We start from the raw sequence: 24531 nt of genomic DNA, 5'->3' as shown, positions 1-24531 counted from the left end.
CTCAAGTGGGTCAGGGTTCTAAGGCACTGCACCGCAGTGCTTTAGGCGTCACTACAGACACCCTGATTCGATTCCAGGCTGTATCACAACCAGCTGTGATTGGAAGTCCCATAGTGCGGCGCACAATTGGCCCAGCTTTGTCTGGGTTTGGCCGGTGAAGGCCGTCACTGTAAATAAGAATTTGTTCTTAACTGACTTGCCTCGTTAAGGTTAAATTAAAACGTTTTTTTCCTGTCCAGAACGGCATGCATTCAGTTGTTGTCGTATAAAAGGAAAATACCTTTCCCTTCTTCATGCAGTTGACTGAACTGTTGAATCAAATCACAATCAACAAGTTGGAGTGTGGGGTGATGTTTTCCGGGGAGAAGAAAAGACAGGGATTGTATCTGGGGCTCTTGGCGAACGTGCTGTGGGGGTGAGGCAATAAGTGGGTGTGTACAGACGCATTGGCAGATCATGTTTGAGTCAGAGGACCACATCCTCCTAAGCCTCTCTGAGTCACAGCAGAGCTCATAGAGAAGAGCTTTAGACATGTCTTTCTACTGAGGGAGATCCTTTCCCACGTCAAACACATCATTTCTGATACATTGGGCAAAAATATGCATGCAATTAACAATCATCAAAATGAATGAATGTTTCTACTGTCAGTGCCCATGATCAATATTGTGTATGATGAATAACATCACTTACGGCGGACAAATCTATGGGATTATAAGAGACTAACAATTGTATATAAGATGCATTTTTCACCAGTGATTAAATCACTGTAGCAACACAGTCTCACACTTGTAGCTATGCAGGGAGGTGATGGATGGCTTAACAAGACATAAATTATATAACAGCGGGTAAACTCAATACACTCATTAGTTTCCAATGCTTTTATTTTCCCCAGGAGTAGCTAATTGATGCCTCCCTCTTCCGTCTCTTTGTTTTCGCCTGACAGAAACAGTGAGGTAATTCATGCTTGACTGCCACACTGGCACGGAACACAAAACACCTCCGCAGCGCTTGCCCTAACTGCACAGATCAAATGGAAACCTGGGTACAATTTGAATTATAATACTAGGATTTTATTTGATGGACATAGTAATATTTTCACAAGTCCTTGCTTTTGATGTTTGTATAATGTATTCAAATATTTAACTGCCACCCCATTGTGAAACTGGTAAGATACTATTAAACAAAGCAATAAAACAAAAAAAGCTCTAATTTCAAGTGCCGATTTATTTATGTATTTACTCAAGCTAATTCCAGTATGTCAGTGATCCAGAAGGTTCACGTGCTGAAAGTGAGACAGAGACCTCTACAGAGACATGGAGATAAACACTGTCAGCTCGCCTCTGGGCAGAGACTAGCTTTTCATGATTTCCCATGAAAAGGTGGAAATTCCAATGGATCATTTTTTTAAATTCCATGGATAATACAGTTAGCCACTGTAGTAAAACATACAGATCACATAATTGTGTGTTTGTCCCATAGTGCTGAGCGTTCAACCAACATGTCAGTTTTTAAACAACTAAATTGACTGAGGTTGGTTCCCCATGTATTATTTTTGGTTTTCTGTGAACTCAATTCATAGTTTCTGTGGAGATGAAGTTGTAGTTTGTAACAGGCCATTCTACATAGTTTAGCGTAGAAAACGTGGTAATTAACTACAATGACCATAATCCATTGTGCACGCACCGAATTGTCCAGTCTGCGTGGAGTACTGAGCTGTAATAATAAAGGTGACAAGCAGACATGAGACTGAGAGAAGACAGAACCCGCGATATAGAGGGGATGGAAAGTAGTTGATTCTACCTGAAAATACATGATCTAAGTGATTGATAGTTGGTATTCAGCAGTCATAAAAGTATGCCTTATTTACTTTGAAGAGCTACCAAATCGTGATTTTGTCAGACATCATAGGCAGCAACTCTATAGAGATGAGACTTGTAAAATAAATAATAAAGTCATAATAAAGTCATCAAATAAAACAAATATTTTATTTAGTTAAGTAATGTGAATAAATGATGGTTAATAAGTAATAAGCAGTAATGGGCAGTCACTACCATTCTTTTTTTTTTTAAACATGTATTAATTGTTTTATTCTGTGTTGTTATAGCATTCATCCCACATTATGCATAGTGCATTAAATGTCCCAAAAAATATTAAAACCAAAATCAAAATCTGTGATAATGTTTATATAATTGAATCGAAACCGAACCCGACCTCAAAAAGCTCTAATAGCTCAGCAATATTGTCCCGTGAGTGAGTAAGCCCTTTTCTCTGCAGATTTCTGAGTTATGTTGTGGTTGCTACTGTTGATCCTGGTACAATAACTTCCTCATGAATCCCATCCTAAATGTTGACACAAAGTTGTGTCATAACTTGTCTCCTTGTATGTTTTGTATATACAGTATCTAAACATGAAGGTCAAAAGTATGTGCACACCTGCTCGTCGAACATCTCAAAATCTTCTGAGAAAGCTTTCTACTAGATGTTGGAACAAAGCTGCGGGGACTTGCTTCCATTCAGCAACAACAGCATTAGTGAGGTCGATCACTGATGTTGAGCACTTAGGCCTGGCTTGTTGTCGACGTTCCAATTCATCCCAAAGGTGTTCAATGGGGTTGAGGTCAGGGCTCTGTGCAGGCCAGTCAAGTTCTTCCATGCCAATCTCAACAAACCATTTATGTATGGAACTTGCTTTGTGCACGGGGGCATTGTCATGATGAAACAGGAAAGGGCCTTCCCCAAACTGTTGCCACAAAGTGGGGGCGGCTGGTAGCCTAGCGGTTAGAGTGTTGGGCCAGTAACCGAAAGGTTGTTGGATTGAATCCCTGAGCTGACAAGGTAAACAACTGTTGTTCTGCCCCTGAACACAGCAGTTAACCCACTGTTCCCCGGTAGGCTGTCTTTGTAAATAAGAAATTGTTCTTAACTGGCTTGCCTAGCTAAAAAAAGGTTACACGAATAAAAATAAATAAAAAGTAGGACGCACAGAATTGTCTAGGATGTCATTGTATGCTGTAGGGTTAAGATTTCCCCTTCACTAAAACAGCCGCAGACCATTATTCCTTCTCCACCAAACTTTACAGTTGGCACTCGGCATTCAGGCAGGTTGTGTTCTCCTGGCATTCGCCAAACCCAGGTTTGTCCGTCGGACTGCCAGATGGTGAACTGTGATTCATCAAACCAGAGAACGCATTTCCACGGCTCCAGAGTCCAATGGCAGCGAGCTTTACACCACTCCTGCCGACGCCTGGCATTGCGCATGGTGATCTTAGGCTCGTGTGTTGCTGCTCGGCCATGGAAACCCTTTTCATGAAGCTCCCGATGAACAGTTATTGGGCTGATGTTGCTTCCAGAGGCAGTTTGGAACTCTTTAGTGAGTGTTGCAACCGAGGACAGACAAGTTTTATGCGATACACACTTCAGCACTCGGCAGTCCCGTTCTCTGAGCTTGTTTTTCCAACCACTTCGTGACTGTGCCCTTGTCATTACCCTGCTTTTCTTATAATGTACAAATCGCAGTGAACTATGACAATGTTTCCATGTTTCAAGTTGGGTTGTGTGTGAAACTTGCTGACGTCTAGTTAACACGATGTGAAAGCTATGTAATGTAATAATGTAATGTAATATCTCAGGAATGGTAAAATATGTTCAGCACATTTAATTAGACATGATAACTTGTTTTATTCAGTAACTATAGCTATAGGCTCTTCTCTTCTCCATTATGCTTTCCTTTACCGTAGTGGGCCTCATTCCATTCTCTACAATGAAGTCATCCTCTGTAATCCTCCACATGTGAATAGACAAAACAGAGGAGCCTTTCATATGCTTCTGAGCATACAATGAAGTCGTAAGTTTACATACCCTTAGGTTGGAGTCATTAAAACTCGTTTTTCAACCACTCCACACATTTGTTGTTAACAAACTCTAGCTTTGGAAAGTCGGTTAGGACATCTACTTTGTGCAAGTCATTTTTCCAACAACTGTTGACAAAGATTATTTCACTTATAATTCACTGTATCACAATTCCAGTGGGTCAGAAGTTTACATACACAAAGTTGACTGTGCCTTTAAACATCTTGGAAAATTCCAGAAAATTATGTCATGGCTTTAGAAGCTTCTGAAAGGCTAATTGACATAATTTGAGTCAATTGGAGTTGTACCTATGGATGTATTTCATGGCCTACCTTCAAACTTAGTGTCTCTTTACTTGACATCATGGGAAAATCAAAAGAAATCAGCCAAGACCTCTGAAAAAAATGGTAGACCTCCACAAGTCTGGTTCATCCTTGGGAGCAATTTCCAAATGCCTGAAGGTACCACGTTCACCTGTACAAACAATAGTACACAAGTATAAACACCAAGGGACCATGCAGCCGTCATACCGTTCAGGAAGGAGATGCATTCTGTCTCCTAGAGATGAAGGTACTTTGGTGCGAAAAGTGCAAATCAATCCCAGAACAACAGCAAAGGACTTTGTGAAGATGCTGGAAGAAACAGGTACAAAAGTATCCACAGTAAAAACGAGTCCTATATCGACATAAGCTGAAAGGCCGCTCAGCAAGGAAGAAGCCACTGCTCCAATACCGCCATAAAACCGCCAGACTACGGTTTGCAACTGCACATGGGTACTTCTTGGAGAAATTACCTCTGGTCTGATGAAACAAAAATAGAACTGTTTGGCCACAATGACCATCGTTATGTTTTGAGGAAAAAGGGGAGGCTTGCAAGGCCGAAGAACAACCATCCCAACCGTGTAGCACGGGCGTGACATCATCATGTTGTGGGGGTGCTTTGCTGCAGGAGGGACTGGTGCACTTCACAAAATAGATGGCATCATGAGGCAGGAAAATTATGTGGATATATTGAAGCAACATCTCAAGACATCAGTCAGGAAGTTAAGGCTTAGTGGAAAATGGGTCTTCCAAATGGACAATGACCCCAAAGTTGTGGCAAAATGGCTTAAGGACAACAAAGTCAAGGTATTGGAGTGGCTATCACAAAGCCCTGACCTCAATCCTATAGAACATTTGTGGGCATAACTTAAAAAGTGTGTGCGAGCAAGGAGGCCTTACAAACCTGACTCAGTTACACCAGCTCTGTCAGGAGGAATGGGCCAAAAAGAAGCTTGTGGAAGACTACCTGAAACGTTTGACCCAAGTTAAACAATTATAAAGGCAATGCTACAAAATACTAATTGAGTGTATGTAAACTTCTGACTGTCACGCCTTGGTCATTGTATCTTGTGTTTTTGTTATATGTTTGGGTAGGCCAGGGTGTGACATGGGTTTATATGTTGTATTTCATATTGGGGTTTGTATTAATTGGGAGTGTGTATTATTAGGGGTGTGTCTAGTTAGGCTTGGCTGCCTGAGGCGATTCCTAATTGGAGTCAGCTGATTCTCGTTGTCTCGGATTGGGAACCGTATTTAGGTAGCCTGAGTGCGCGTTGTATTTCGTGGGTGATTGTACCTGTCTCTGTTAGTCACCAGATAGGCTGTAATTAGTTTCACTCGTTTGTTGTTTTCTTCTTCAGTTATTTCATGTACCGCATTATCTTCATTAAAGTCATGAGTAACCTACACGCTGCATTTCGGTCTGAATCTCTTCAAACAACAGACGAACTTCGTTACAGAATCACCCACCACTATTCACAGACCGAGCAGCGTGTGAACTGGCAGGATCTAAAGGAGGACGTTATGGACGGCAGAAGCAGGGATTATACGACGTGGGAAGAAATCGACAGGTGGGCGGCCGACCCAGAGCGAGTGCAGGAGCCCGCCTGGGATTCCCTACAGCAATGCGAAGAGGGCTATACACGTATGGAATCGAAAAGGAAAACACGGTTATACAGAGCGAAAACCGAAGGTAACGGGGGAAAGCGCAGAGAGAGAGTGGCTGAGTCAGGAATCAGACCTGAGCCTACTCTCCCGGTTAATCGTGAAGAGCAGTTGCAATGGGAGAGACTGCATCATTTGGAGATTTGGACATGGGAGGAGGAATTAGACGGTAAAGGACCCTGGGCGCAGCCGGGATAATATCGCCGTCCCAAGGAGGAAATAGAAGCAGCTAAAGCGGAGAGGCGCAAGTATGAGGAGGCAGCACGGCGACGCGGTTGGAAACCGGAAAGTCACCCCCCAAAAAATATTGGGGGGGTAAAAGGGAGAATAGTTATGCCAGGTAGGAGACCTGCGCATACTCCCTGTGCTCACCATTGGGCTAGAGAGACCGGGCAGGCACCGTGTTATGCTATGGAGCGCACAGTGTTTCCAGTGCGGGTGCAGAGCCAGCTGCGACACATACCAGCCCTTCCTATTGGCCGGGCTAGAGTGGGCATCAAGCCAGGTAAGCTTGGGCAGGCTCGGTGCTCAAGAGCTCCAGTGCGCCTGCACGGTCCGGTCTATCCAGAGCCACCTCTACACACCAGTCCTCCGGTAGCAGCTCCCCGCACCAGGCTTCCTGTGCGTGTCCTCGCGCCAGTACCACCAGTTTCAGCACCACGCACCAAGCCTCCAGTGCGCCTCGCCTGTTCAGCACAGCCAGTGCTTTTCTCCCCTCCTGTGCTATCGGAGTCTCCAGCCTGTTTAGCGCAGCCAGAGCCTTTCTCCTCTCCTGCGCTGCCGGAATCTCCTGTCTGTCCAGCGCCACCAGTGCTACCAGTCGGCCCAGCGCGTCCAGTGCGCCTCGCCTGTTCAGCACAGCCAGAGCTTTTCTCCTTTCCTGCACTGTTGGAGTCTCCCACCTGTTCTGCGCAGCCAGAGCCTTTCTCCTCTCCTGCGCTGCCGGAGTCTCCTGTCTGTCCAGCGCCACCAGTGCTACCAGTCGTCCCAGCGCGTCCAGTGCGCCTCGCCTGTTCAGCGCAGCCAGAGCTTTTCTCCTCTCCTGCGCTGCCGGAGTCTCCTGTCTGTCCAGCGCCACCAGTGCTACCAGTCGGCCCAGCGCGTCCAGTGCGCCTCGCCTGTTCAGCGCAGCCAGAGCTTTTCTCCTTTCCTGCACTGTTGGAGTCTCCCGCCTGTTCAGCGCAGTCAGAGCCTTTCTCCTCTCCTGCGCTGCCGGAGTCTCCTGTCTGTCCAGCGCCACCAGTGCTACCAGTCGGCCCAGCGCGTCCAGTGCGCCTCTCCTGTTCAGCGCAGCCAGAGCTTTTCTCCTCTCCTGCACTGCCGGAGTCTCCTGTCTGTCCAGCGCCACCAGTGCTCCCAGTCGGCCCAGCGCGTCCAGTGCACCTCGCCTGTTTAGCGCAGCCAGAGCTTTTCTCCTCTCCTGCGCTGTTGGAGTCTTCCGCCTGTTCAGCGCAGTCAGAGCCTTTCTCCTCTCCTGCGCTGCCGGAGTCTCCTGTATGCCCAGCGCCGCCAGTCGGCCCAGCGTCACCAGTCTGCCAGGATCCACCAGAAGTGCCAGTCTGCCAGGATCCGCCAGAAGTGCCAGTCTGCCAAGATCTTCTAGATCGGCCAGACAACCTGAATCATCCAGTTCCACCAGCCAGCCAGGATTTACCGGAGCCTACTACCTGCCTGAGCTTCCTCTCAGTACTTGGCTTCCTCTCTGTACTGGGCTCCCTCTCAGTACCGGGCTTCCCCTCAGTACCGGGCTGCTTCGGTCCCGGGCTGCCCCTCTGTCCCGGGCTGCCCCTCTGTCCTGAGATGCCCCTCTGTCCTGAGCTGCCCCGCTGTCCTGAGATGCCTCTCTGTCCTGAGTTGCCCCTCTGTCCCGAGTTGCCCCTCTGTCCCGAGCTGCCCCTCTGTCCCGAGCTGCCCCTCTGTCCTGAGCTGCCCCTCTGTCCCGAGCTGCCCCTCGATCCCGAGCTGCCCCTCAGTTATGTGGGGATCAGGGTGAGGACTATTAGGCCATGGTCGGCGGAGAAGGTGGATTATCCTAGGACGCGAAGGGGAGGAACTAGGACATTTATGGAGTGGGGTCCACGTCCCGAGCCAGAACCGCCACCATGGACAGATGCCCACCCGGACCCTCCCTATGCTCTTGAGGTGAGTCCCGGAGTCCGCACCTTAGGGGGGGGGTTCTGTCACGCCTTGGTCATTGTATCTTGTGTTTTTGTTATATGTTTGGGTAGGCCAGGGTGTGACATGGGTTTATATGTTGTATTTCGTATTGGGGTTTGTATTAATTGGGAGTGTGTATTATTAGGGGTGTGTCTAGTTAGGCTTGGCTGCCTGAGGCGATTCCTAATTGGAGTCAGCTGATTCTCGTTGTCTCGGATTGGGTACCATATTTAGGTAGCCTGAGTGCGCGTTGTATTTCGTGGGTGATTGTACCTGTCTCTGTGTTAGTCACCAGATAGGCTGTAATTAGTTTCACTCGTTTGTTGTTTTCTTCTTCAGTTATTTCATGTACCGCATTATCTTCATTAAAAGTCATGAGTAACCTACACGCTGCATTTCGGTCTGACTCTCTTCAAACAACAGACGAAGTTCGTTACACTGACCCACTGGAAATGTGATGAAAGAAATAAAAGCTGAAATAAATCATTCTCTCTACTATTATTCTGACATTTAACATTCTTAAAATAAAGTGGTGATCCTAACTGACCTAAAACAGGGAATTTTTACTTGGATTAAATGTCAGGAATTGTGAAAAACTGAGTTTAAATGTAGTTGGTTAAGGTGTATGTAAACTTCCAACTTCAACTGTATCTTAAGAATATCATGTAATATAATTTAACATTTTAGTTTCTCTTAAAATAAAAACCGTAGTGTAACAGTTATAGTGAGTTGTACCAATATTTTCTAGGGTGTGCGCGTGCAGGACAGAGGAATAGCAATTCTTCCACTATTGTTCTAAATGCAATCACCTTCTTCATCCTCATCATTCAGATCATTGAAATTCAATTTTGAAGTCTGTGCACAATTATCAGTTTCTATTTGGTTTATGTCACCCATTCATTATCAGTTAGAGACAGATTAGTGCCTTGGGACCCAAAAGCATAATCAGTGCTCTAACACCCCCTTGCGCTGCTCTGGAGCAATGAATCAGTGACGCAGGGTACCGTACTGAACCACAAATTACCTCTAAGTCCCGCAGCATAATCTCTTTTAGTTGAGCAACTACTGTACATCTCAGCTGCCGTAGAGGGATTTCACCATGAGGCCAATGGTGACTTTAAAACAGTTACAGAGTTTAATGGCTGTGATAGGAGAAAACTGAGGATGGATCAACATTGTAGTTACTCAACACTACTAACCTAATTTACAGAGTGAAAATAAGGAAGCCTGTACAGAATAAAAATATTACAAAACATGCATCCTGTTTGCAACAAGGCACTAAAGTAATACTGCAAAAAAATGTGAAAAAGAAATGAACTTTTTGTCCTGAATACAAAGTGTTATGTTTGGAACAAATCCAATAGAACACATTACTGAGTACCACTCTCCATATTTTCAAGCATAGTGGTGGTTGCCTCATGTTGTTGGTATGTTTGTAATTGTTAAGGACTGGGGAGTTTTTCAGGCTAAAAATAAATGGAATGGAGCCAAGCACAAGCAAAATCTTACAGGAAAACCTGATACAGTCTGCTTTCCACCAGACACTAGGATATGAGTTCACCTTTTTGGTAGGGCAATAACCTCAGGGGGTTGAATACTTATTGAATCAAGATGTATGAAAATATATATTTCCAAATATTATATTCTTTATTCCACTTTGACATTACACTACTTTGTGAACATCATTGTCACAAAATGACAAATTCACTTTAATCCCACTTTCTAACATAACAAAATGTGGAAAAGTCAAGGGGTGTGAATACTGAAGGCGTATGGACGGTCATTGCCAATTTCCTTGTTTTACTATGGACTGCCCTCAGCTTTACTGAGTGTGAGGACGGTCTCCTCCAAAACTTTCCATGTGATACGTACCATTTGACATTCATTTTTCAGGGAAGACATCTGACGCCCAGTCTACTACTAGTGATCAATATCTCATCTGGGGAAATAAATTGCAGCTGTTTGTCTTTCATCTTAGAGGAAATGTATAAGCACTGTGACAACACCGTGGAAGCATTAATCAAATAATAAAATAATGATTTGGGAGAGAAGAAAAGAAGCGGAACCCACTCGGATATTCACTGTGACCTAGTGCTGTTGACATGATGCATCTTGTATCACATCTTGTTGCTGCTGTGCAGTTAGGGAAACTTGAGCAGAGATCAGCTCCTCTCTTTGTCAGAAACCAAGTCGATGAATTGGATACCTAATAAAAGATAGAGCTCCCCTGTGTACATTGTGAATAATATGCTGTAACATGTATGGATGTTATATACTTGTACTTTTGACCTTCCTCTATCTGACAGTAAAGAACTATTTTTCCATGTATTCTCAGCCCTTGTCTTTGCAATTACCGTGTCCCAATCTCGCCTTGTCCCTGCAGTCACCCACAATACCCAGAAGGATCGGCAGTCTTTCTTCTGGTGTACCAATTACCGTCCCTATCTTCTTAAACAAAAAGTTTGGTGTAAGATATTAGAAAATGTCAAATTCAGGTTATATTTCACTTTAGTCAAAATGGTACATGGTGCAATCCAGAAACACTATCTTTACAGCAGCTACATAAAGCATGAACCCTGTGGTTCACCACTACTGGCTGGGCCTAAAAAGACAGTACGTTGTTTACTGTCAGCGAGGCGTTTACAGAGGGCCTACATGACCAAATAATGAGCTGAGAATGATCTCTATATTACAGAAAATAAATTACTGTATTCTATGTCTGTATAATATTTATAATCACTAACTGAATGTATTAACAATAGCTTGTTAATCATGTAAAAACCATTGATATATCACTATTTGTAAAGGGAAAAAATTAAGAAGCAAGGGAATTCATGACATTATCAATCATTCTTTAATTTAACTTTTCTGTTCTATATCATGGTATTCTCTTAAAGAAGAATTTGTTAAGTACTCAGGTAATCTAGTCCTGCTCTCCCTGACTGATGTGAATGAACTGTGGGTTCTTATCACGGTCCTGCAGGACAGGCTAATCTACTCCCAGACATCCACCTGCATGCCTGGCATGCTTAGCTAGAGCTGATGATGAACATTTTCCAGCATGGTAAAGTACTGTCATTCATCCACTGACTCTCTCAATTAAAAGTTAGCTCACACCTCAGCTTAAGCATAACAGTTGTTAACTATGAATAAACAGTGAATTAATTATATACAGAAAAACACAACTTTAATATTTCAATAAAAGTGAAAATGAAGTTGAAAAAAATGCACTTCTGTGTTTTTACAGGTCTGGTATATCTAGTGAGGCTCCATGTTTTGAGCCACAGTGTAGCCTGGTAAATTGCTCTCAACCTTATGCCAAAAGAGCAGTTAGCATTCCAGTACCATATTCATTGGAATAAATACACTAGCAATAGGGAAATACTGTAACGGACGTCGTCGGTGGAAGAAGTTGAGGACCAAGGTGCAGCGTGGTAAGTGTTCATGATTTTTAATATAATCAAAACTGAACACTAAACAAAATAACAACTACGAAGAGCAAACAAACGAAACAGTCCTGTCTAGTGATGACACACAAAACAGAAAATAAACACCCACGAAACACAGGTGGAAAAAGCTACCTAAGTATGATTCTCAATCAGAGACAACTAACGACACCTGCCTCTGATTGAGAACCATACCAGGCCAAACTCAAAAACCAACATAGAAAAACAAAGACTGCCCACCCCAACTCACGCCCTGACCATACTAAAACAAAGACAAAACAAAGGAACTAAGGTCCGAACGTGACAAATACTCAGTGCTGACCCGGGTCGGCTGAGTCCCACCTGCCCCACCTGTTTTGAGCCCCACATTTTTAGCCCAACATTTGTTGGGATGGGGCTTGCCTGTTTTGCATGTTATTTTGGCATTAATACATGTCACATATCAGTTTGCAAACAAGATATAATTGAGTTAATAAAGCCGTATACAAACATGGTCTCTTTTTGTATTCTTGAGTAAAGCAGCTCCAAAATGCAGGTGTTTCAGCCCAACTCAGTGCTTTCTGTGATATAGGGCAAGCCAGCAGAAAATAGGGAGTGTTGCGCCGATATTGGCTCAGTGTTCTGTCACTCATGGGGACAGTACGTCACAGCCAAGTCTAAGGGTAGACTTCGAAAATTCTAGCCCCTTTGGTGCTGCCATAGAGTTACATTAGAAGTGCCCATCCATGAAGGCACAAGGTCATTGGCCACAGATAAAATGACAGTAGCTTTGATTTACAGTAGCTTTCTACTGGCAAATTATTTTTAATCCGCGTCATATGAAGAGAAATTATAGATAAAACGTGTTGGTGCTCATCGGCCATTGGACATAAACATTATACAAGGATGGAAATTGCAAATTCAACATAAAGTGGTTTGGAAGGAATCCGTCACAGTGGCTATGTGGTCCCACATCTGGGATTAAACGGGCTCTTTTCCAAGTTTAAAATGATAAACATTCAACATTGGCAATGTTATCAATAAAGCATGATTTGTGCCGCACTCAAAACAACTGTTAACTCAGAACTGCCAAAACTTGACTTCAGCGAGTTTAAGATAACTGGGGATTCCGGAAAAAAACAAGGTCCGACTGGGAAATATGTTTTTATAAGGTCATCCAACTCGGAATTGTGAGTCAGGAGCTCGGGCATCTTTCTAGAGCTACGACTTGAAGATCAATGACCTCATCATGATTCAACCTAGATTTTTTTCAGTTTCCAGTTGTCTTGAAAGCACCATAAATCCAGAGAATGCCAGACTTTGATGACAAAATTTGCCCATGAACGACCGCCGTCCCACCTTCCTGTTCAAGTGAGCACAGCACAACAAGGTGAGTCCAAAAATGTATTGTATGCTACAGCATAAATTATGTACTATGCCAGGGAGACATGTATACTGTAGCTAAAACAGTAATACTAAGTGTATGTTGAGTAGTAAGCTGTTAGTAGCCCAAGTGCCTCAGCCTAATAATTTGGTATATTTACCCCTCTTCACTTTGCCTACTGTTCTGACTTGGTGGTGCACATGTAGCCTATAACCTGTTTTGAGAAATGTAATCATAAAGAGCTTTCATTGTCTGCTTATTTGCCCCATTTATTATCCTATGGTTCTGAATTGGTGTACAGGGAGAACACTAAGAACGGCCCATGTTCTGAATTCTTTCGCTGTACATTTTAAAAGTGCTAAACAAATAGTTATATTGACTATGTCCATCCTAGCGTTCTCATGAATGTCTTCATTTAAATTACGGATAGCCTCTTATCTGATTGTCGTTCCGTTGTGCCATAGTTTGTACATCTCAATTGTCATTAGAAACCATGTTTGTTTTAGCAAGTCAGCCATATCAGCTAAGTTTTTAAAAAGGCAGTAAATGAGGCTGAATGAACTGTTTCGCTGCCAGACAAGGCTCTGCTGACAGCCAGGGGTAGCAGTGGTAAGATGTTGGGACTGCTGTTGGGACAGCTTTATGTAGGCCCAAACCGTTTGCTGGCACCGTTTGTCACTGTGCACTTAATGTATTGTTTAGTCTTGTCTTGAGTAGTGGCTTTGCTGGCATGCATCCCACTTTTTAAAAACTTTTTGCCCCACCAAGATTTACATGCTAAAATTGCAACTGGAAATACCTGTACAAAAAGCTTTGTTAAATAACACCAAACCAAAAGCACCACCAGTCTGCGTGCAAACACTTGACAACCAATTTAGTTTCATCCCTCCAAGTCTCTGTGATCAAATGGAAAAGTCTTGTGACGTCTCAACATTCCCCACCCAGTTCCAGTCGTAACGGTTTCCCGATGATTACATCAGTTTCTCCTTTTCCTCCACATCTCATCGTTGTGATTACAGATACTGACAAAGCAGAGTGTCGCAGATGACTTTGGTTAAAGTGTTGTGTTTCTAAAAATAGGTACTTTCCAAGACTCACACATCTATGCAATGTCTCGTTTCAAATGAAAAGCCTTGTTGATGAGGTCACTTCCCATGGTGAAACCCAAACCAGCTTGGGGGGGAACTGTGATCGCAGTCTTATGAAAGGAAAAGAGCTGTGTTTCAAAGAAAACTTTCAGTCAGCCAGTGGAACCGACAAATGGTGATCAGACATCGGCTTTCTACTAATTTACCTACTTACTGTTTATTCGGGCTAGACAATTACAGTCCAAGAAAGTTGGAGCTGCATAGAAACAAAACAGGATGGACAACGGTATTGTCGGTAGTCAAGGGTCTGGGTCTGGAATTAATATACTTCCATTGTAATTTTGTAGTCAGGGTTTTAAACTTCACTAACTCACTGAGACCCAATATCCTGTTTTGGCTGCGACATAGTTTATTTAACCTTTAACCCCTCATGTAATTTGTCAAGGAGAAAATGAATGATATCCCGGCGGCCAACTACCAAACCAGGACAGCATGGATGAAAAGGGAATGTGAGCTGAGCTACTGAGGGTCTACCCCAGATAAGTGTACTCCAAAGTCAAGGTGGACAGATGGTGCTGGGGGTGTATTAGCATCTTCATTTTCAGGTGAAATCATGCAAACAAAACAACTGTCCTTTTTTATAAATCCCACTTCCCTCAAAGGAATGCTGGATCTTACCCAATTTCAAACACAATCCAAACAGATTAGCAAATTCCTTTAGGTGAGTGCGATGCGGTGAGGTTCATTACATAGACAATACCCATTGTCATTTTTTATTCAGCGATACCTTCACATCTCACCATAGAACAAAGACGTCCTACTACCTGACCTCTCCTAACAGAGAGTTACTCTGTAACATCACAGATTGCACAATCAATTAGACAGGGTAGAAAATGTCTTAAGGGGACGTTCCAGGGTGAAGACACTCAAACACGACAGAAGAATTAAGCTTGTTACAGACGGATTTCAACTTTATTAATTACCGCCATCCCTCCACCCTACTGAATCTGTTTTTCTCCCACAACACAGAGGCAGGATTTACATATTGCAGGTAAACTGGGGAATATAGAATGCAGATCCATTTAAACCTCTAGGGAGCTAATTAGTTACAATTAAGTTTCTGCTTCACTTGTTGTACAGGATTATTTAGTAAACACCTACAGAATGTATCAAACTTGGCCTTTTTCCCTGAACTTACAAAACATACCACCTTCTTCCCATTGAAAAGTTGCCTGGTGTTGATTTTACATTATGAATTCATATTTGAGGGTCCTGTACTGTTGTGTGTTATTGGCATCAAAGCAAATGAAATCCCACTAAAGAAAAAGCTGTGCATCCCCATTGTATTTATATGCCAAAACACTGTGATAGATGACAAATGAACAGTGCAACCCGCCAGTGTTGAGACATGATGTGTCTGGTGTGGTTATTAAAGAGGGTAACACATACAGTACATTTTATCACCATGGGTTATTAACCTTGATCCTCAGTATTAAAATCCTACCACTTCTCTCCCTTATTATCCCACACACTACAGTATGGTGGACCATTAGAAACCAACAAAGGAGACAATGTCACATAACACAAGACGAGTCTGAATGTGGCGTTTCAACCCAGACCCAATCACAGGTGTGTCCACTGGCTTCCTCCTGTCATCACACATCAGAATGAATGTGTGTGTTGTGTGTTACGCTGTCCTACACAATGTGTCACTTCCTGCTACACTGCACCCAGAGTGACAAGCAGAAATATTCCAACTGTCCTGTCACTGAGGACTCCGGAGGACCACAACATACACAAACAAAAGAGAGGAAGCAAGATGGAGACAGCACTGTGCACAAACATGAAATGTTCACTCTACCAAAGACAGGACAATGGACTACAAGAAAGGTTTTTAATATAAGTTCAAATATATTATGCACACAGTTTGGTGTATTATTTTCTTGAGTCATACAAAGTTACATTCAATGCTGCATTGACACACATACGAAATTATGCAGCACTAACTCAACCAAGGTGAACAAGTTTTGAAATGAATTTGAACAAAGCTACAGTAACAGTGATCACATGAAAAGAAGATTGCAACTGCAAGCCTATTGCAAAAGGTTGCATCATTCAAAGTGAGATATGCTGTTTATACTAAGAGACTTTCCCCCCAATGGAATAATAGATCTAGACAATGCTTCATCTGACACTAAGCACCTATTCAGTACCACACCAGATCCAGTCTCCAGCTGGCTACAGCTGGGATGTACTACAGTGCATGGCATGATCCTATAAGTGGTATGATCTTTGAGACCATGTTTAAGAACATACACATACACACACGGTTGAGCACAGACTCATTTGTAGACTACTTGATTTGTGTTTTTGTGACTTCCAAACGTCAATCAGTCCGTTTACGTACAGTACATACAGCGAAATTGCTGGAGTAAAATACAGTCGTTTGGAAAATATTTCTGTAATACAATTTGCATTTTGAAGGAAAAAAGTGAAATGTTTTTGGTAGGAATTTGGGTAGCACAGGTAAAATGAAGCAGAACATGTCTGTAAATAGTCATTTTGGTTCCCCTCACCTCAGGACAGAACAAGATACATTCTATTTTTCTAACTTTAGTTTGGGTGTGGAGAGGAAGAACTGAGGTGAGTTTCTAAAATGTTCTTTATTATGGTTTGCAAATACTGTTGTTGGTTAGAAATGTTTGCCAACTTAAAAAAAATAGGTCCTACAAGGGATGTATAAAAAATGGTAAAGTAATGGATGGAAATATAATAATTATAGAAATGTGCTTTTGTTACTGTAACAGTCTATTAAATTGACTTAAATACTGTATTTACTTGCAATTGGTTTACTTGATTAACTTAAATTAACTGTGTAGGATGAGGATCATTTGGCATTCTTTGTCATTGTGTTTTGGAGGTACAGTAGAGCTTACATATAAGCAATGCCAAGATTGCTATGAGTAAGCCATCAAATCCTGCCACTGGAGAAAACCACACACAAAGTTAAATATCCTCAAGTACAACCACATTACCAGTCATACTAAGGACCTCCTGGTGTGCAGATATCTAAAATATGTCACAGGAAACAACTCTGCCTGATGCCAAAGATGCTCATTTCCTGCGAGGCAGTGCCAAGGCAGACTTAGTCCGACTGACAGACAGACAGAAACAACAGTGAAAACTCTCCCAAAAACCAACAGAGTGAGAAAAATGAGTGTGAAACTTTCATTGTCCTACACCTTCCCTCCGCACAGATGCGCAGCTGAGCCAGTGCAGCTGGCTGGCTGACAAATGGGAAAAAATAGTCCAATTTGAGCTGGTCGTTAGCAGTCGGAGCGCCGCATTCCAGATAAATGAGCGGCTGCCTCAGGTATGGCAGCAGATCTTCCTGAAGCATTCCTGGGAGACCGGTCCCTACCATAGCAGCCCCTTCGCCATGCCTTCGATCCGACAGCCCTGGCCCGACACTACAGCAAAGGTGACCTTGCAGCTCCGCTGCTGCCGGCCGCCTTGCTTTTACACTTACGACCCCGCACAACCCCCCCCCCCTTTCCCCTTGGTCTCAATTTCTCTTTTTGTAATCCCCACTTAAAGAGACAGTGTGGTGGTTCTTATATTATTAACTTCCCCTTTATACTACTTTTTAGAGAGGGAGAGGGGAGGGGCAGAAAAGAGAGAGGGGTGGCTCACACTAAACTCCATCTGGTCTCATTCTTGGTGAAGGGTGGAGAGCACACTACATTTAAAGTGTCTATGAAGGGTTGAGTTGAGTCAAACACTTACTCTGGCATTTGGACTCCTCTGACACTCCCCTTGTTTATGCTATAAAAAGTATGTGTGTGTGTGTGTGTGCGCGTGCGCGTGTGCGTGTGTGTGTGTGTGTGTGTGTGTGTGTGTGTGTGTGTGTGTGTGTGTGTGTGTGTGTGTGTGTGTGTGTGTGTGTGTGTGTGTGTGTGTGTGTGTGTGTGTGTGTGTGTGCGCATGCGCGCGCGCGTGTGTGTGTGTGTGTGTCAATTAGCTAAAGTAAGGCAGCTATCTTCTGTATACCCACTGTGTCCTTGTAGGATCACAATATTGTCAATGCCACTCTGGTTCTGTAAGTTCTGCAAGAGGCCTCTGAAGCAGACCAAACAAACACAGACATGCTTGATCTCACGTGTTTTCCTCTGTATTTTACAGAGTTGGAGAAGCCATGTTGTAAAGGCAACATTTAGACTACACAAGATATAAGAAATAGCTAGGAAAGCGACTTCGACAGGGTTCAGATGCCCTCGATGAACTTTCATAAGGGCTAATATGAACAAGCTGTAAAAAATGACTGCATACTGTACATGACTGTTTATGGCCTAACGAGCTGTTCATTTCATGAGGTTTATGTTAATCTACTACCTGCGCATGGCTCCTGGTTAGAATAACTGCGTTTTCAATGCCTTTTTCAACACGTCAGAGTCACTGTCCAAGCAACTACATCCTTTCAACTTCATAAATCATGATGACGTGTGATTTATATATGCATAGCTGTCCACATTAGCCTATTTCTAGTTTTGTTTGTTAAATGCAAATCTCATTTGTAATTGTGTCTCCTTGCAGCCATACTAATAACCCCTGCATAAAAATGTAGAATTGCATTTCTACTTCTTTGAGAAAAAAATGAATCGTGATGGAGTGAATTTGATCTATTATTGCCTAAAGGTCAGAACCTATTAAATGTGTTTTCCCCCGTTACCATTGATTATCTGTTGCCCTGTACGTGATCTCATTTGGTGTGGTAAAACACGCTGCAAAACATCCAAGGAATTAGTAATATTGTATTTATATTCATAGTTCTTTCCTTCTCTAAACTAATATTCTCCCTCACAGCAGAAATCCTATGCTCCTATGTATGTATGCATGAATGTATGATACAGAGTGAATTTGTGCAGAATGTACTAAAGTACAGTATGTTCAATTAAACATGCGTTGTAGAGCAGTGAAAGTGTCCCCATTGGTGGGGACCCTTCATCTAAATACAAAATATATGATAGCTTTTAGAAAGTTGAATATTCTCAAACCTTTTATCTAAATTAAAGAATCAAGAATACCAGAGACAGTGAGTCTTGCCAAAGACAGGGAGTAACGTCAAAGTCAAAACAGAGCTGATCTTGCTTAAATTACTATCCAGAATGACCAGAACATGTTCCACTTTCCCTTTTCAATCAACCTCTTTATACATTTGTTCATAGTTGGGGGTATTTTTACACCTTCTGTTAGGCAAAGCAGTCTCTCCCTGCATGGTGCACAGAGAGATGCTGCTCTGAGAGAGAGGGAGGTAGCGGTAGGGGTGGGGTACTTAAAGTGAGGGGGTAGAGATAGGGGTAGGGGTGGGATCCACCTGTCACAGTGGGGAGAGAGGGATCCTCTGGAACCAGCTCAGTCACCTCAATGCTACAATAAGAGTGTAGATGCTGTCAGACATGGATAGCTGGGCCTCCCCAGCCATCCCAACTAGTCCCTCCCCATCATACAAATAAGCCAGCGCGGTTCTCTGTTGGACAGGCCTGCACATAATAAATGAGGATGGTTCTTCATGGGGGAAATGAAGGAATCGCACCACACGTTAAGAAATACAAGGATTTATTATTTTTTCTTTATCTCTTTCTCTCCCGTGGAAAGTTGAGGAGCAGCAGTGCTAGCACAGGATGAAAACATCTGGATCATGACCTTTCCTCAGGCACACTGAGACAAATTAAAAGCAGACATCTGAAGTAACAGAGGAGTCCTTCCAACCCACTGAGCACAGCTCCAAAGTTCTCTACTTGTTTTAACTCACAGCACAGGGGACAGGCTTCTACAACCGAACCCTTGGCCTAATTATTGATTATATCAGTGAACTAAATCAACACATGCGTTTACTATTCAACCCTTTCCTTTATATCTATTCTACTATATTATGCCTACAATTACACAGACTTTTGCCATAGACAGTGGATTCCTCAATAAGACCTCTGTCTTCCTTGATTTCAGTAGTACAACATTAGAGGGGCATTGAACACATAGTGAAAATAGTAGAGGTCCATAAAAACAAATCTACAGCCTGTCAGCACACTTACATAAAATCGCATGACAAGTTTTATGTCCAAGACGTTATAAGGAGCAACAGGCTATCTAAGCTGCTAGACTAATTGTTTCCATTTCAAAGCCAATTAGATGTCCTGAGGAAACTCTGACAGTTGGACACCACAGGACCAAACATCCTCCATGAGACCTGGAGTCTTTGTCTGGAATATTATACTAGAATGTCTGTCTGTGTTCTACTGTCTGTTATTTAGATTCAATTACCATCCTGGTCCATCTCTGTTATTTAGATTCAGTTACCATCCTGGTCCATCTCTGTTATTTAGATTCAGTTACCATCCTGGTCCATCTCTGTCATTTAGATTCAGTTACCATCCTGGTCCATCTCTGTTATTTAGATTCAGTTACCATCCTGGTCCATCTCTGTTATTTAGATTCAGTTACCATCCTGGTCCATCTCTGTCATTTAGATTCAGTTACCATCCTGGTCCATCTCTGTTATTTAGATTCAGTTACCATCCTGGTCCATCTCTGTTATTTAGATTCAGTTACCATCCTGGTCCATCTCTGTTATTTAGATTCAGTTACCATCCTGGTCCATCTCTGTTATTTAGATTCAGTTACCATCCTGGTCCATCTCTGTTATTTAGATTCAGTTACCATCCTGGTCCATCTCTGTCATAACAACAGGAGCTTAATAGCAAGGATTTGCTTGACCAGATCAAGCTGTGATTTGAACTAACTAGACTGTGAAATAAGTCCTCTTTCACAGTGTGTAATTGCTGAGAAGAACCAAGAGGTAGAGAAATAACTGCTTAGACTACAAACAAGTGTTCAGTTTGGCTTGACTCAAATATAATTAAGAGAGGAGGCTGAAGAACTTTCTATGTTTTTACTCAGTAATAGAGCATGCAGATTCAGATTTTATCTTTATTTAACTAGGCAAGTCAGTTAAGAACAAATTCTTATTTTCAATGACGGCCTAGGAACAGTGGGTTAACTGCCTGTTCAGGGGCAGAAGGACAGATTTGTACCTTGTCAGCTCGGGGATTTGAACTCGCAACCTTCCGGTTACTAGTCCGAAGCTCTAACCAATAGGCTACCCTGCCTATGCCTATCCAGTGGCATTAAACTGAAGTAATTGAGTCCAAATGAGTTAGCATCATGAAATGTCTTGGGGAAACTTTTGGATGCTTGTTGTACAGTAATTGAAATATGGTCCACATGCTCTCTTTAGGGCCTGGAGAAGATCTCTGGTAGTTTAGGCCTTACCTCATTTTGTCTGCTCACAAATAACACTGCATCTGTTAAGTGTGCTGTTGTATTTTTTCTCTGTACACCAAAGGGATGATGATTTATAACCTGAATGTTGTAGCTGCTTCACATTACACCATTCACACTGTAGTCTATGTGCCCTAAAATGTGTTTCTTACCTGGAGTCACAAGGGAGAGGCCACCAGCAGCAGGACAAAAACAAAGGGAAAAGAGAAGCGGAAAAGTTATGATTAGACCTTGGTTCAGAGTAAAAACATATATGGAGGTACAACTTCACAGTTTTGAAATGTCAATATTATTCTGAAAATAATTCCTGACTAGCCACAGATGTTACTGAAGATAGAGGAGATTCCAAGTGGTGTGGTCTGTACACCTGAGTGGTCTACATCACGTTCCTAATTGGAGACTAATGATAGGGGGGAAGAACCAGGCCAAGGTGTGATATTTCACTATAATCTACAGAGGTGAGTTCAATCTCAAAATGCAACAATCTATAACACCTTTACACTTAAATGGTTGCTATCCCAACACATCGCCCACTTTCCTTAAAACCTCTGCATTTAAATATAATGCAGAAGTCCACATTGTGTGGATTACTACTGCCATTGCAAAGCTAAAAGCAACCTGAATGGAAAACAGTGTGGAACATTAAAAACAGTATTGGCAGTGCCTTCTTCCTTCCTCTCACAACCATGGCCCAAACACTGGCTGGGCAGGCAATGAACACTGCACACCACCACATAAGACAAGGTTATACTACTGCTTGAAGTCCAGTGTATTCACTGAGGGTGTACTGTAAGTCAGTTATTGTACTGTTTGTTGAAACAAAATAGAGAGGGGATCCACACACAGCCCAGCCAGTCTCCCTCCCTGTGTATGAGAGCCAGCCCTCACCAATGGATGAATACTGATGTGTCTGACTGATTGCCATGTCAGTGGGATCGAATTTGAAAGGTGGACAGTGATGAATGTCTTTCTTCCACTTACTGGTGTATGATGTATTATGAATCCCCATCTGATCAGAGAGGCTGATGAGGCACTCTGCAGAGGAGGGGCATCCATGTCCAACGCACCCTGACATTGGTTATATAAATGACTGCACCTCCACGCTTTCATTTTCCACCACACAGGTCACAGGCGGGCTAATAGGGCCACCAGTAATAGGGGATGACTGACTTCAGCAGGGGCCGACCTGCATTCTGATGGGCTGTGAATATGACAAAGCCTCTTAATACAGCGTCTGAACCATGCTCCCTGTCAGACACCAGTCTAATTGCCAGAGACACACCGTCAGCACGCGGATAGCGCTATCGGCTGCCCAACAGCCACTGTGATCATCTGTCTGTGTGCATCTCGGCTTTTCACAAGAAAATAAGGTGTGTTCACTTGAGTTCTCTCGCAGACAGAAGCCAGAGAAAAGGACCCTTATCGTTAATACCTGTCAGAGACAAAAGCCCAGGTTTGAAGACTATTGCTTTGATCTGTGGCTACTGGATAGATGTGGTGTTTTGATGCTGACATCATGTTTCCAGCCATAAAGCTGAAGGACTGAAACCTTGCTATTAGCCTGTAGGACAGAGAGAGGCCTCCCTGCCTGGCTGGTGCTGGGCAGTGTTTTGTTCTCTCCCCAGGAAAACAGCATGGATAATTGTGGCTCTGCAGAGGGAGCAGTGTTTCCTAAGCTCCTTCTTTGTTTACAGATATAGGATCTTAATTTGATCCCTCTTTGTTGCTGAGAATTTTCCTGCAAAGTTTGAAATGCAAACTTGTAGTGTATTTGAGTTTTAAAATGGCTTCTCAAGGTAGAAATGTCCACTTCCATTTCAGACATGAATACCCTAAGAGAAAATGTATCAACCCCTTCAAAAAGTAATTATAATCCACGTAATAATTCACATTTCCTGTTGATGCAGGATTATTTTCCTGCTGTAGCAAACTGGTGCAAATTAAGATCCTACATATGTAAGAGTCCAACAGGAGAGCCATCTCTGACACACCCAGGTCTCCTGTGCACCATCAGCCACACATATTAATGTGCTGAAGCAATATTGGCTGAGCAAGAGAAATAAAAGATCCATGCCCCCAGCTGGCTCCACATGGGCCCTAACCAGTTTATGACCATCGTAATTGAACCATTTTCACATCAGCACCTGTTTTTGTCAGATCAGGAACTGCTCTCCCAGTCTCAGCTGAGATTTGCTTCTCTCAGCTCACAGTAGCCGGTATCAGCGCTGTATACTGGAAAGTCAGTGTTACCTTTTCACAGAAACTCAGACACTAATATACAGTACACCCTGGGTAGCATTCAGAAGAACAGCAAAAAATATCTCCTGAAAATGCAAAACAGGATCTATGGTCATTTCTGTTGTAGATAAGACAAAACACAAGTACAAAATATGACAGTGATTAAGACCTGCTTTTTGATATACAGAGTCTACTTGTGCTTCCACATACACTGTTTTGAATGACTTTGACTTTTAACCAGGCATTAAGTCTGCATTATTAATCATGGCACTCATTTGTAAAAATCAGCATGTAAATGATGCGGCAGGCGGCCGTGTTTACCAGGCAGGGAAGGAGAGGGGAGCCATCTTTAATGCATTCGGAAAACACACTGCAGGATAACTTTCATCGGAGAGTTTACATGGACCAAGCTGGCTTAATAAGCACTCAGTATGCAGAGGAGGCCTTTATTAAACTAGTGGATAATAGGTGAAAAAGGCTTTGGTGAAAAAGGACCTCTTCCAATGAGCCATTAATTAGTGGTGAAGGAGGTGAACGGCATGTTCAAAAGCTGATGATTCTTCATTAGTTATATGAGGAGGACTGCACACTGGTCAAAGGCTGTTTCCACAGTAGCCCAATTCTGATCTTTTTTTTTAAACTCTTTGCTCTGAAAAATATCTGGTGTGAAAATCTCTAATGTGTTTCGTCAAAAGACCAAATACTGGTAAAAAAAGATCCGAATTGGGCTGCCTGTGTAAACGTAGCCTTAGAGACACGGAATGATCCATTCCAAACTGTCCACCACAACGATGCCACCGCCTGCAGGGCATCATTGTCATCAGACCAGTCTAGCTCTACGTGACGAGCAGTACAGACTGATGTCCAGGCCATGCTATCATGGTGTCAGTTTCACCGCTCACAGGCCATCAGTCTTCTTTGTCACAGCACTGCACTGCACAGGACTTCATAGCGTAGCTAGTTAACTATCCTCCTATTGTGCCATATCAGAGTGGTGTAATTAGTATAGAGGACGTGAATAGATTTCAGGAGAAGACTGCATGTGATCTAATTAGCATTGTATCAAA

The 24531-nt window shown here is 42.9% G+C and overlaps 1 protein-coding gene across 1 annotated transcript in view; it reads right to left on the bottom strand.

Annotated features, from left to right (window-relative positions):
* LOC124036591 (nuclear receptor ROR-alpha A) overlaps positions 1–24531 on the bottom strand; it is a 307445-nt gene that overhangs the window by 211191 nt on the left and 71723 nt on the right. The window lies entirely within an intron of this gene.

Source organism: Oncorhynchus gorbuscha, linkage group LG01 (assembly GCF_021184085.1).
Source record: "Oncorhynchus gorbuscha isolate QuinsamMale2020 ecotype Even-year linkage group LG01, OgorEven_v1.0, whole genome shotgun sequence".
NCBI classification, from domain to species: Eukaryota; Metazoa; Chordata; class Actinopteri; order Salmoniformes; family Salmonidae; genus Oncorhynchus; species Oncorhynchus gorbuscha.
Note: the sequence above shows the minus strand (reverse complement) of the source record. Positions and strands in the feature narration are given on the sequence as shown.